Source organism: Elephantulus edwardii, unplaced genomic scaffold (assembly GCF_000299155.1).
Source record: "Elephantulus edwardii isolate Elephantulus edwardi_28Jun2011 unplaced genomic scaffold, EleEdw1.0 scaffold00106, whole genome shotgun sequence".
In the NCBI taxonomy this organism is placed as follows: Eukaryota; Metazoa; Chordata; class Mammalia; order Macroscelidea; family Macroscelididae; genus Elephantulus; species Elephantulus edwardii.
Genome location: NW_006399856.1, coordinates 7,018,409 through 7,033,615, shown reverse-complemented (window position 1 = coordinate 7,033,615; position 15,207 = coordinate 7,018,409). Strand labels below are relative to the sequence as shown.

General features: G+C 38.2%; 1 protein-coding gene across 1 annotated transcript in view; it reads left to right on the top strand.

Moving 5' to 3' along the window:
* SPAG16 (sperm associated antigen 16) overlaps positions 1-15,207 on the top strand; it is a 1,218,973-nt gene that overhangs the window by 90,451 nt on the left and 1,113,315 nt on the right. The window lies entirely within an intron of this gene.

Below are 15,207 nucleotides of genomic sequence, written 5' to 3'. Positions count from 1 at the left end.
CTTCTATCCTCCTTGGTCATTGTCCAACTCTCTGATGCATAACAAGTGATTGCGAAGACCTGTGTTGTATAAAAGGAGAGAAGGTTAGCACTCCCCTTGACAAGGATGGAAGAGGCCCTTGGGCCTTACAACATGCTTACAGTTAAGGCATTGCCACCTACTTCGTGGCATCTAACAAGTGATTGCGAAGACCATGGCCAGTATCAGATGCACCTTACTCTCCAGAGAGACACCATTGCTCTTCAGTACTTAATCACACTCTACAAGTCATTAATAACATTCTTCTAAGCGGTATAGCACTGGTCTGTCCAGTTGCTGTACCGAGGTAACTTGTGGTTGCTGTGATGCTAAATACTGTGACACTAATGTGTCAAATGCAATAATCGTTACTCATGGTAGAAAGTGTTTGGTGTAGCTTCTGATTAAAACAAGCTTGGAAGCAGGAGTGGCATCCACTTCTGAAATAGCTTGCTTCAGGAAACTCTATGAACTTGAAGAAATTATGAAAGTTACAGAAGTGTTCAGGTCTTTCGTTCATATGGTCTCTATGGGTCGTCTATCACTTGACTGCACTTATCAACAGTAATAAGTTTTTATACAGTTTGTGGAAATTCCCTCATACCTATTTTTGTTTTTCAGAAGTGTTGTAGATGATCTTACACTTCTAGCTATATATTTTAAACCTAGTCAACAGCAAACTCAATATTGTTGATTTGAAGCCGACTTATAGCTTACTCTCCAGCAGGTTTTCAACAGCTATAAATTGTTGAAGAGAAGCTATGCCAAATTCTTAGAAAAAATAGTCTTCAGATTTTTCTTAGAAAAATTTAGGTTTATTTATCAAGATAAGGAAAAAACTGGAATCCTATGATAGTGTATCTTTCAATACAAAAATGAACATTGATTACTTCTATATATATATTTGGATTTCTTTGTCTCACTAACACTTCTATCTACAGGTCTGGTCTTGCAAATGTTCTGTTAAACATGTTTTTAAGTATTTAGAAATTTTGCTGCTGTACATGACGTCTTTTATAGTAAATAACTTGTCTCTTTGTCAACTTTGAGGCTTCCTTGAAGAGAAGTCAAGAGGGAACCTGTAATCTCAGAGAACAATCGGCCTTCTGTCCTTGCCTCCATCAGCAGAGAGAGAAAACTCTTGCACTTGGAATCAGTCCACACTTCTGAAGCACCACTTTGACAACAGTGTTCCCAAGCATTCATCGTAAGACCACCAATCTACGGGACATCATACCTCTTGGCTCCTCAAGAGATGAATGGGAAACCCTGAGCAGTTTATGTGCCTGACCTTTAGTGCCTCAACTGTTGCTTTTCCTTAGCCAGCCGTACTCCTTATCTATGTACTTTTCAGTCTTTGGAGGAAAATTAATCCCAGTTCATTGTTCATGATGGAACTCTTATAATCCCTAAGTATCCCTATATCGTAACTTCTGTTCCTTATCTCTCCTTCCTTTTTAACTGACCCCCAAACTCCTTTCTCCATGTGCTTGGGCACTCAAAATCAGTAATCAGAAAAATCTGCTATGTTCTTACTTCTGGGAATTATCCCTCTACTTTTGTGGTAATGGAATCCTCGCTTTCCTTTAGTGATAATTTCTTTTTTATTAAGTAGAATTCTGATAAATTTTGAACAACAATTTTTAATTTTTTTTTTAAATTTAAGAAGTTCTGTTATAGTGTGCTCCAGTTTCCATACTATAAATAATCCCACCATGGCCATTCCAGCAATATCACTGTATGTAGAGCCGGGAAATAATTGTTACAGTCCAGTCTCTGATCCAATTTTAATCACTTCATCCAACATATCCATGCTTTCAGCATTCCTAAGTGATGAGTGTTCTCTATTTCCCACTTTATCGTAACACTGGGCTGTAAGATCTAGTGACCCCTCTGATCCTCACTGTTGGTTTCAGTCTATGTTTCCTCCTGTCTTTATGAACATAACCTGCCTTAAAATTTCTATCACCAGATTATACCATCCATTATGTTTTCTATTATAGGCACTTCTTCCCAAGTCTTGTCTTTTGTTGTTATTCTTGTTTTCCTCATACAAATAATAACCCGATTCACATGGCCAGTTTATTAAATATGGTCTCTGCCATATTTATGTGAAATTAAAGGCTCTCAGAGAGTTGGACAATGACCAAGGAGGATAGAAGGAGAATTGATGCCTTTGAACTGTGGTGCTGGAAAAGAGTATTGAGAATACCATGGACTACTAGGAAAACAAACAGATTCATCCTGGAAAGGGTCAAACCTGGCTGCTCCTTGGAGGCAAGAATTCTGAGGCTTCATCTAACATACTTTGGGCAGGTTGTAAGGAGAGACCGGTCCTTGGAGAGGGACATCATGCTTTGGAGGGTGGAGGGACGACGCAGGAGGGGAAGGCCCTCTATGAGGTGGATTGATTCAGTGACTGGGATAACTGGGATGGGAGTGTCAGAGACAGTGAGATTGGCACAGGACAGAACGGAGTTTAGGGCTGTTGTACATAGGGTCGCTATAAGTCGCAAGCGACTCGACGGCACATAACAACAACACTATTTATTTGACAGCTGTCCTTCAGTTTTCCTTTTCTCTGTTTTCAGCCACTCACTTTCCTGGTTATTTCTTGGGCTAATAATAATTTCTAAACTTTTGAGTTTTTTCTCAGATGAGTCTTCCTCATCATTCCAACTTCTATATGCTATGATGCTCCAGGATTCAGTTACTGGACCTGTGGTTAATGTTTCTGCCATTTGTATTCCCTGAAGGATCTCATGCAGTTTTCTGACTTTAAATTCTTCTTTTGTGTTGTTATTGATTTGTTGTTATTACGTGCCATCGAGTTAGATCAGACTCGTAGCTGAACCCATAGGGGGTTTTAGAGGCAGCACAGGAGGAGGTTGCCCATCTTTTACAGCAGAGCAAGTGGTAAAGTAAAACCAACACTGTCTTAGGCTGGTAGTGCAACTCCTTCCCGCTATGGCACCAGAGCTCACCTGTATGTTAGTGACAGCTTAGTTTCTATTTTCTACTGGGATCTCTTTCCTGAACTCTAGTTGTATATTTCCAATGACCAGCTTGGTTTCTACATTTAGATACCTGTTTCTCACAACAGTGATATGTTCTTTATGTTATTTAAGGCTAGTCCATTCTTTTTGTTAATTAGCCAGTGTGTCTGGAGTCATCCTTGGATCATTTCTCTTATACCTCATATCCAATATAAAAGAAAATAGTTTTACTTCAATTTGAAAAATATCTAGTTTCCAGACTTTCTTACCAATAACAGTATTATCCTTTGCTCCACACTACCATAATCTTTAGTGTGGATTATTATAATAACTTCCTAACTGATCCTTTAGTTTCTTTGTTTATGTCTCTTTCTTTTCTTTCGACCTAAGATCAGACAATGATCTTAAAATACTAGTCTATCCAAGGTATCAGCTGAAAGCTTTCTAATGAACGGTTACTAATGAACTTAAACCTGAGGCCCTATACTGCACATTCACTCTCATTTTTAATTACCTGACTATATGCAGTTCTATCCAGTTTTTATTCCACTGCAGTCATGCATCATATTTTTGCACTCTGTACAGGTTCTCATTGAGGTTTTTGCACTCACTTGATCTGGCTTTTGCTTGGGTTGTCTTTTCTCCAGTAATGAGTAGCTCATCATTTTTTTGGTTTTTTAATTGTGATTTTACTGAAAGTTTACAGAGAACTTTACACAATTGTCTTTTTGAAAGAAACCTCTCATGGCCTCTCAGTCTCAAATTTAATATTGCCCTTTATTCCCTGACACATTTTTGGACCTGTTTTGTTTTTTTCCCCTCCTAACATTAGTAGCTTTTAAAAAATATCTGTTTATTTTAATGGAGTTTATAGACACTTTGGATTTCCATCCATTAATTGTTGCACACTTTCCTCCCTGCTCACCTCTCCCCCTCAGTTCACTTTTCTCTTTGAAAAGTAAAAAATGAAAAAATTATTTCGTTGTTATACAATCCTCCCTCCCCCCAGTCCACTCTACCATACAGCTTTTATTCTCGACTCTTGTCATGATAATAATATCTAATCATATATTCCTCCTAAACAGTTCTCTCTTTCATCTGTTAAAATGCCATAAGCATTATTTATCCCCTCTTTTCTTAGTTTCCCCCAACTCCAATGTTAGTCCCACTTTACAACAGTGGCACTATGCAGTATTTGTCCTTTTACGACTGAGATATTTCACTCAACATAATGTCCTCCAGGGTCACCCATTTTGTATAATATTTCATGAGTTCTTTGTTTTTTAATGCTGCATAATAGTCCATTGTATGAATATACCACAGCTTCTCTAGCCATTCGTTTGTTGAAGGGCACTTAGGTTGTTTCCAACTCTTTGCTATTGTGAACAAAGCAGCAGTAAATATGGGTGTGCATGTATCTTCTTGAGAGACAGTTCTGATTTGTTTAGGGTATATTCCCAGTGGTGGAATTTCTAGGTCAAATGGTATTTCTAGTTCCAACTTTTTGAGAACGCACCATACTGCCTTCCATAGTGGCTGCACCATTATACACTCCCACCACCAGTTAATAAGGATTCCAGTTTCTCCACAACCTCGCCAGCATTTGTTATTTGTAGCTTTCTAACATGTTTATTTTACACTTAAGTTGTTCAGACTATACAGTATAGTGTAAGCTTCATGAGAGAAGGTACGTTTATGTGTTTTACTCACCAGTGTATTCTCAGTTCCTAAAAATAGAGCTTGCTAAAGCAAAAGTCTTCTAAGTGTATGTATGTGGTTGAATGTATCAATATAAAAATATTATGTTGCTGCATAAAAATTCTCATTATAAGTTTATTTTAAATGTAGTAAGATTGCTAACTCTTTATTTCTACCATTTCGCTAGATTATTTTCAGTTTTCTTATACATAATTATACACATAAACAATGAAATTATGATTGTCTATCTAAATTTGAATAATTTCATTTTATGTTTCTTATTTCTGTATTTCCCATGCCTTCCATAAGTGATGAAATAGAAATGGTTAGAACAGACATTCTAACATTAAAATTCTGAAAAATTGCCTTTGATATTTTACTTAAAAGAATTGTTGTTGTTGTTATGTGCCGTCGAGTCGCTTGTGACTCATAGCAACCCCATGTACAACAGCCCTAAACCCTGCTCTATCCTGTGCCAATCGTACTATCTCTGACACATCCATCCCGATTATCCCAATCACTGAATCAATCCACCTCATAGAGGGCCTTCCCCTCCTGAGCTGTCCCTCCACCCTACCAAGAATGATGTCCCTCTCCAAAGACATGTCTCCTTACAACATGTCCAAAGTATGTTAGACATAGCCTCAGAATCCTTGCCTCCAAGGAACCACCCAGTTTAACCCTTTCCAGGATGAATCTGTTTATTTTCCTAGCAGTCTGTGGTACCCTAATACTCTTCTCCAGCACCACAGCTCAAAGGTATCAATTCTCTTTCTGTCTTCCTTAATCATTGTCCAACTCTCTGATGCAAGAAATCTGGAGAAGAACCACTTGGCCAACTGACTGGAAGAGATCTATATTTGTTCCTATTCCAAAGAAGGATGAGCCAACAGAGTGTGGAAACTATAGAACAATATCATTGATTTCACATGCAAACAAGATTCTGCTGAAGATTATCCAAGAACAACTGAAACAGCACATCAGCAGAGAACTGCCAAAAGTCCAGGCTGGGTTTAGAAGGGGTTGTGGTGCTATGGATATTATAGCTAATGTTAGGTGGATCTTAGCTGAAAGCTAGGAATACCAGAGGAATATATATATGCGTGTGTTTAATTGACTATGCAAATGCGTTTGACTGTGTAGATCATAACAAACTGTGGCTGACTCTGAGAAGAATGGGAATCCCAGAACACTTGATTGTTCTTATTCTAATGCGAAACCTATACTTGGACCAAGAGGCAGTTGTCAGAACAGAGCAAGGAAACACTGCATGGTTCAAAATTGGGAAGGGTGTATGCCAGGGATGTGTCCTATCTCCATAACTTTTCAACCTGTATGCAGAACAGATTGTCTGGTAGGCTGGGCTCTATGAGGAGAAATGTGGGGTCAAGACTGGTGGAAGATCTATCAACAATCTGTGTTATGCAGATGGCACAACCCTGCTTGCTGAAACTGAGGAGGACCTGAAGTGCTTGCTGCAGAGGGTCAAGGACTGCAGCCTCCAAAATGGATTGAAGCTCAATGTCAAGAAGACAAAGATTCTCACCGCTGTACCTATTGGCAGCATCAGGATGGATGGTGAAGAGATTGAGATTGTTCACAGCTTTAGTTTCCTTGGCTCCACAGTCAACACTCTTGGCACCAGTAAGAAATTAAAAGACGTATTGCAATGGGAAAGTCTGCTGTTAGGGACCTCTGCAAAGTATTGAAGAGCAATGGTGTCTCTCTGGAGATTAAGGTGTGTGTGATACAGCCCATGGTCACTTAAAAGAATATTTTTTGTAAATCTTTGGAGTTGTTCTTATCAAGTTCTGAGTCTGCTCTTCTCCATTTTTATACTTTTATTGAATGTGTTTTATCATTAATTAGTGTTCAGATTTCATTTGATCCTGAATGAGGGTTGAATTTTACTGAGTTTTTAATGATTATCTTCATTACTATTTGAATGTGATCAATGGAATTTATTTTCTATTCTAAGTACTCTCTTTTATTCCTGTTATGGCATTAGCACAGTTTCTACTCACTTCTTTTCCTGACTTCACTCTTCTTGACTAGTTGTCGGTGGACAGCAGGGTCATGGAAGCCCTTGCTCTTCTGACTGGGCCCAAGCATTTGCAGACCCACTCTTCTGTGTGTCCATTAAAGCAGAAAGACAAGGCATCCATGGAGGAGGTATATTGTCCTGTTCAGGCAACAGTCTTCTCTTGTGGTTGTCTGTGGGAAGGAAGGAGATTGGATCTGTCCCTTTGCCCCACTGGTCAGGGCTTCCACTGAGGCAGGAGTTCAAAGTTCAGCAGTAGGGTCCCTTGTGAGGGTGAAGTGGGAAAGGGCAGAGTCCCACAAATGATAACGTCACCCTGGCTTGTCAGGCAAAGTCTCATGGTCCATGTGGGGAAGCAGGGTGTGCCCAGGCTGGACAAGGTTTACCTCTTATTAATGACCGCCCCTCCCTAGAAAACAAACCATAAAACCCCACTCAAATTGTAAACATAGCAAGAAACAAAATCACTGCTGTCAATTGGATTTTTACTTACGATGTCATTTCCTTGAGTGTTAAGGCTGCTCTGGCAGCTTAGTGACTATGGATGAAGAAGAAGAATTGATGCCTTAGAGCTGTGGTGCTGGAGAAGAGTATTGGATATACCCTGGACAACTAGGAGAACAAACAGGTTCATCCTAGAGCGGGTGAAATCAGGCTGCTCCTGGGAGGCAAGGATTCTTAAAGCTGTCTGACATAATCTGAGCATGTTGCAAGGAGGGACCAGTGTTTGTAGAGGGACATCATTCTTGGGAGGTGAGGGACAGCATAAGAGAAGAAGAACCTTGAAAGTTAATGGCAGCAGCAACAAATCTTTACTGGAGAAGAATGTCATCTCTCTCTATATATATATCCTGAAGATCTCCCACATGTGACATACCACCAGAATGCTTTCATTTCCCAATGTTGTTGCTGTGAAGTACCTTAAAATAGCAGACCTTAATCACATGGGAGGAATTTATCCATCTTTCTTCCATAAGCCTGCTGGTAGACTCTAACCATGTGTCTTTTTTTAGGTTGGCAACACAACTCCTTACCACTAAATCACCAGAAGTCCTTTAATTTTTTTAATGCATTTCTATATTTATTTTATTTAATGATTTAATTTATAAACTTTAGGTTGCATTTATTGGTTCCTCTGTCTTATCAATACTGTTTTGTGTTCAGTTCTCATTGTTTTTATAGGGTTATATCCTTTTAGCCATAGCCATATTGTTTTTTTCATTTATTCTAAACTTTTATATACTTGTTCAGAGGATTATTATCATGGTAGTAGTTGAGGATGAGTAAAAATAAGGCTACTGTTGTTCTTGTTACGTGCTTGTTCTTTTTGAATCACTTCGGACTCATAGCGACCCTTTGTACAACAGCTCTGAAGCCATATTGAAGACTACAGTCCTTGACCTTCAGCAGACAAAGCTTCAGGTCCTCCTTAGTTTCAGCAAACAATGTTGCATCATCTGCATAATGTAGACTGTTGATAAGTCTTCCTTCCTGATGTCTCATTCCTCCTCATAAAGCTATAGACACTACTGAATGATCCAGGAAGCATTAAAAGAAGGGGAAGGAGTATAAAGTCATTGTACCAAAAATAATTGGCTGATACAGAAGAAGTCCATAAAAACACCATATGATCAAGAAAGAATGGTGATGAAGCAGCACGTTCAGGATGCTCTGAAGAACCTGAAAAAAAGAGAACATCCTAAGAATTGAAGGAATACCAGTTGACAAATTTCAACAAACAGATGCTTCCCCGGAGATGGTCACCAGGTTGTGCCAAGTAACCTAGAGGTCAACTACCTGACCGACTGACTGGAAGAGATCCATAATTATTCCCATTGCAAACCATAGGTGACCTGACAGAGTGTGGAAATTAACGAACATTATCACTAATATCACATGCAAGCCGAGTCCTACTGACGATTATTAAAAACAACTGGAACAGTACTTCAGCAGAGCACTACCAGACATACAAGCTTGGTTTCAATGAGGTCGTGGCACTAGACACATTATCGCCAATGTCAGATGGATCTTGGCAGAAAGCAAAGAGTACCAGAGAAATGCTTATCTGTGTTTCATTGACTATGCAGAGGCATTTAACTATATGGGTCTCAACAAATTATGGCTAACCTTGAAGAGAATGGAAATCCCAGAACACTGGATTGTGCTTATATGAAACCTATACTTGGATTAGGAGGCAGTCCTCAGAAAAGGACAAGGACAGACTGCATGGTTCAAAATCAGGAAAGGAGGGCATCAGAGATGCATCCTATCTCCTTTTAAAACATAAGATATAAGGAGAAAGATATGTATGATGGAATATTGTTCTTTGTAATATTTTTAATGCATTTTAGATCCTACGGGTACACAGGAAATGATGAGATCTGCATTACAGAGGCTAAATTTTTTAAAATGCCTATTCTTTTTCCTGCTTAAATAATTGCGTATTTAATACACCAGTTACTGTTATTTCTTTGAAAGAAACTGTTCATATTATATGTGTAATGCCTGTTTGTCTATTACATTTTGATCTGGTGTATTGGGGCATAGCTTTTGAATTTAATCTGATTTAAAAGAACACCAGGAATATCAAAGTAGAAACAATTTGATAGTATAAGAGGTCACCATGAACGAGTAATTTAAAGGATGCCTCCCATTTCAACTGTTGCGGTACCCTGAGTGCATTATGTGGACATTTATATGCAAAATAATGTAAAGGGAACTTACTGCATGTCGTTTTCTCTCTGCTTATAAAACAAAAGAACAAATGACAGGCTATATTTGTACTAATCCCTGTGGGTAATATTGCTTTCTGACTTAATAAAAGATAAAATGAAATTCCATGTTTATTTTCTCAAGTATTAAACCATTGTAAAAGCAATATACATTGGTTTACATTTTTCATTTGTGCTAGATCTCAGTTGTGTTATTGCTTTGTGTGTGACATATATCCCACTGACAATTGTAATGTATGTCAAAGCAGCTGTGATGCTTATTGCTTTTTTTTTGGAATTTACTCTTTTCTGATACTAAACCCTGGATAAATGCTGCATTTGATCTGATGATGGAAGATAAAAGTAGTGATGTGTATTGTTTGGACTAATCTATTACAAGACAATGTCAGATTATCCCTGGAGAGTGTGCTCATACTTTATAGCCATATTTTTCTTCAGTGACTGATACTACCTATTTTTTGAGATGTCAAAGGGAAAGTTAAAATGGGTTACTATATGAAGGAAAAATGAGTGCATTATCACTCACAAATAATATCATTGCAAATTTGGAAGGCACGAATAAACATTTTCATTTTAGAAAGCTAAGGTCAAGGAGTGGGTTTTGAATTTACACAGTATTCAGACACAGGCACATGTGTATTGCTTTAAAACTGTCTTCTTTTATTTATGCACTCATTCATTCAACATTAAGCATTCTATGAAAACATATTTTGGGGTTTATGTGTTAAGTCGGTCCTGGAGAAGATGAAACTGGAGTGCTCCTTGGAGACAAGGATAGTGAAACTCCAACTCAAACATTTCGAGGAGGGGCTAGTCCTAGGAGAATAACACTATGTTTGGAAGAACATCATGATTGAAAGATGAAGGGTCTACATAAGAGAGGACAACCCCAAAACGATGGATTGGCATGGTGACTATAGCAATGGCTTTAAGTGTGTCTGAGATGGTGAAGACAGCACCAGCCAAGACTCAGACGTATTGTTCATAGGTGGCACTATGAGTCATAGTTGACGTGACAGCATGTAACAAAAAATTTCTTTAATGACTGAATTTTCTGACAGTTTCTAGAAGCGTGACTTCTGGGTTGGGTTTAGTAATTATTGCTTCATCTTTGATAAAATAGTCACATTTCCTCATAGGAATTTGAAAATAGAAAATAGAAATGAATGTATGTACACATGCAAATGCATAAAAGCACCAGTTTGTTTATCTGTTGAAGGAATAGGAGAAAAGGTATATACTCTATATAACTTAGCTTCTTTTTCCTCTTTCCCACATACAGACCCCAGGATGGAAGACTACTATTACTAGATGCCAGCAAGTAGCTTTTTTACTTGTAAGAATATTCTGTACAACAGATCAAAACCTTGCTGGATCCTGTGTCATTCTCACAATCTTTACTGTGCTTAAGCCTGTTATTGTAATCATTGTGTCAGTCCAACTCTTTGAGGATCATTCTCTGCTTTGATAGCCTTCTACTTTTCCAAGCAGAATGTCCTTCTTCAGAGACTGCCCTCTTGCTAAAAACCAATCCAAAATATGTGAGACCAAGTCTCATAATCCTTACTTCTATTGAAGCATCCTGACTGGACTTCTTATAAGACAGGTTTGTTCGTTCTTTTGGCAGTATATGGTGAAAACACACACATCAAAGACATTAATTATTCTTCGATTTTTATTATTCATTGCCTAACTTTAGCATGCTTATGAAGCTACTGGAAAATAACATGTCTCAGGACATGAAACTTGGGCTTGGCATTCACATCCTTGCTCTTTAGCACTCTAAAGAGTTCCTCTAGGCTTCCTGCTTTAGTTCTTGGTCGACATTGAGCAAATGGTTCCTCCTAAACAAGGTTCAGCTCTGTAAGGGCCATCTTCCTTTTGTATAAGTTTGAGCTTTTGATTGCAAATAATTGACTTCTGGGTGAGGATCACGTTACCGGCAATATCTCCTACTATGTAAGTAGTTTCCTTCCCCAGCTCTTGCTTATTAGTTTTCTTGATTTTAGCACCCTCGCTCCTAGGCTGTTTGCTCTAGAGCTAGAATTCTGTCCCTAACTGATTCACTTATTTCCTTGGAAAACATAGACATAGGAACAAGAACTGTTTGTTTAATGTTGTCATGGGGAGACAGAAAGAAGTCTTCACACTGTTGAGTTGGCCATAGCAAAATTATTTCTTATTTCAAGATATATCTTATAAAAAACATTTTTTTCTGCCTAAAACATAAGTGTTTGTGCTCACTTCGGCAGCATATGTACTAAAATTGCAACAATACAGAGAAGATTAGCATGGCCCCTGTGTAAGGATGACACACGAATTCGTGAAGCATTCCAAATTTTTGTAGAGAAAACAAATGAGGCATTAGTGGCACTGGAAAAACAAGAAACCACGATCCAAAATATGAGGTCCAGTGTTTCAGAGGCTGTCAACATGATGGAAGGGCACATGAGTAGAGTTGAAGAGATGGAACAAGGAACCAGTGAAATAGAAGACAGAATTGTCACCACTGATCTGCTAGAGCAAAAAGCAGACTCAAAAAAGAAGGAGAAAGAAAAAAAAAACCCTAAGAATAATGTGTGATACCATCAAGAGAAATAACATGTTCATCATTGGAATACCAGAACAGGAAGAAGCTAGTAAAGGCACTGAAAATGTTGTGGAAGAATTACTAGAGGGAATGAGAGAATATATATTTAAGAAGCTTAGCAAACACCATATAGACTAGACCCCAAAAGAAAAACACCAAGGCATATCATAGTTAAATTTGCCAGAACCAAAGATAAGGAGAGAATCCTGAAAGCGGCAAAGGAGAAACAAAGAGTAAACTATAAGGGAGAGCAGATAAGATTAAGTGCCAATTTCTCAGCAGAAACCATGCAGACAAGAAGAGAATGGAAGGACATATATCAAACACTCAAAGGACATAACTGTCAACCAAAAATACTGTACCCAGCAAAATTGTCCATCAAATATTAAGGAGAGATCAAGATATTCCCAGAAAAACAGAACCTAAGAGAGTTTGTAAAAACAAAACCAGCACTGTAGGAAAGACTCAGAGATGTAATTCTTACAGAGGTACCACAGAAAGCATCAAGAACCAAAGTAACTAGCAACAACACCAAAAAGAACACAACACAATGATAATAATAAAACCTTGCCTCTCAATAATCACACTGAATGTGAGTGGTTTAAGTGTACCTCTGAAGAGAAAAAGAGTAGCAGATTGGATAAAAAAACAAAATCCATCAATATGTTGTCTACAAGAGATACCTGAAAAATGAAGATAAAGAAACACTAAAAATGAAAAGTGGGAAAAAATTAAACTTTTTGCTCGGTCTTATCTACCCTCCCTTTGAATGTATTTACATTGGTTTTTTTTTTTAATTACAGTAGTTTTAGACAAAAGTTATAGCTTATTTCATTGCATTACTTTACAGGTTATATATAATTGATATTTTTCACATATTTCTCATATTGCTTAACGAATTGAATCATAATGAAGAATTGAAAAACTTAAAGAGAAATTTAAAGTAAAAAATGAAGCACATGGCAGTTCAGAAAAGAGTGCACCATAATGACACATTCTCCAAGACTGATTTGTTGATTCTTTTGGCAGACCGTCTCCTCCAACACCACAATTCAAAGCCATCAGTTCTGATTTTGCCTTCCTTATTCATGGTCCAACTTTAATATGCCTAGCAAGCAATTGAAAATACCAGTGTCAGGTGCATCTTAGGTCTTCAAATAGATATCTTTACTCTTCAGCACATTAAAGGGGTCCTTGAGAACAGATTTGTCCAATGCAAAGTGTCGTTTCATTTCAAGACTATTGATACCATGGGTGTTGATTGAGGAGCCAAGTAAAATTAAATTCTTGACAACGTCAATCTTTTCTCTATGCATCATGAAGGTTCCTATTAGTCTAGTTGTGAGGAGTTTGTATTTCCTTTATGTCAACATCTAAATCATACTGAAGATTATAGTCTGTGGAATCAAACCACCAACTTTTCAGTTAACAGAACACCATGTATCACACTATATACCACCAGAGATGATTTCTGCACTAATTCAAACCCAACAAAATCCTGCCATGGCATCATTTCTGACTTATAGTGACGCTTCACCAGGTCGCTATAAGAAGAGATTGTTCATCTTTATCCTGTGGTTGTTATTGTTAGATGCTGTCAAGTTGAATGCAACCCATACCAACCCGATGAACAACCGATCTGAACCCTGTAGAGTGTTTGATAATTTCAAATCGCAAACGTTTCCATTAGTAACTGAATATACTCTACGACCATGGTTAAGAACTTGGTACATCTGCTCCACCTTACCTAAGATCCTTAAAGAGACTGGACTGGATCTAGTCCCAAACCTGGGAAATACATGTCAAGCTTTCAGTATGGAAAAACAGTAGGCTTGTTTCTGGGAATGATGCCCACAAATCTTGTTTCTTTTCAAACACTTTTGACATTATCAATTCTCCTCAAAGCCAGTGACAAAATAGCCAAGATACCGAAATATCGGGTTGCCAGAGATTTACTTTCTATTCAAGTTTCATAGGAATGTATTTGAAACAAGTAACAATTAAGAATATTGCATCTTTACAGTAGGTGCCAATCTGCCCAGTGGTGAGAATCTTTCTTTTCTTGATGTTGAGCTTTAATCCATATTGAAGGATGGCGTCCTTGACCATATCCAGCAAGTGCCTCGGGTGATAAGTGGCACAGTTTGTTGGGTCACCCTTTTTTTTGAAATGGGAGAAATAGGGATCTTTCTTCCAGTTTAGTAAGTTGCACACTCTGTTGGGTCACCTTTTTTTTTTGTTGTTGGGTTTTTTTGTTTTTTTTTTGGAATGGGGTCAAATCTTTCTTCTAGGTGGTTGTCCTCCAGATTTCTTGGAACAACTTCATGAGTGCATCCAAGGCAGTACCTGTTTGTTGAAATATGTCAATTGGTATGCCATCAGTTCCTGGGGCTTTGTTTTTTGCCAGTTCCTTCAGAGCAGCTTGAACTTTCTATTTCATCACCACAGGCTCTTGATCATATATGTTGTTTCATTAAATTCTTCTGTGTCCGCCAATTCTCTTTGGTACATTGACTCTGTATACTCTTTCCATCTTCCTCTTTTCTTTTTATTTTATTATTTGTGTGTGTGCATGTACCGTCAAAGCAGATCTGACTGGTACAGGAGGAGATTGCCCCTCCTTCCCCAGCAGAGCATCTGGTGGATTTGGACCATGTGCCTCTGTGATTGTAGTGCAGCTTCTTGCCACTAGGCCACCAGAGCTCCCCTTTCCATCTTCTTTTAACCCTTCCTAAGAGCTTCATGATAGATAGTTAAGAGATTGACATTGTTAACAGCTCCAGTTTGCTTGACTCCACAGTCAATACTCTTGGTACTAGCAGTAAGAAAATAAAAAGATTCAATTACATTGGGAAAATCTGCTGTCAGGGACCTCTCCATAGCACTGAAGAGGAAGAATGCAAATCTGGAGATTAAGGTGCACCTGATCCAGACCATCGTCTTGGCAATTACTTGCTACACATCAGAAAGCTGTACAAGGACTAGCGATGTTAGAAGAATGATGCTATTGAATTGTAGTACTGCAGATGAGTATTGAATATATATCATGGACAGTTAGGAGAATACACAGGTTCATCCTGGAGAGGGTGAAGACAGGCAGCTCCTTGGAGACACCAATTCTGGAGCTCCATC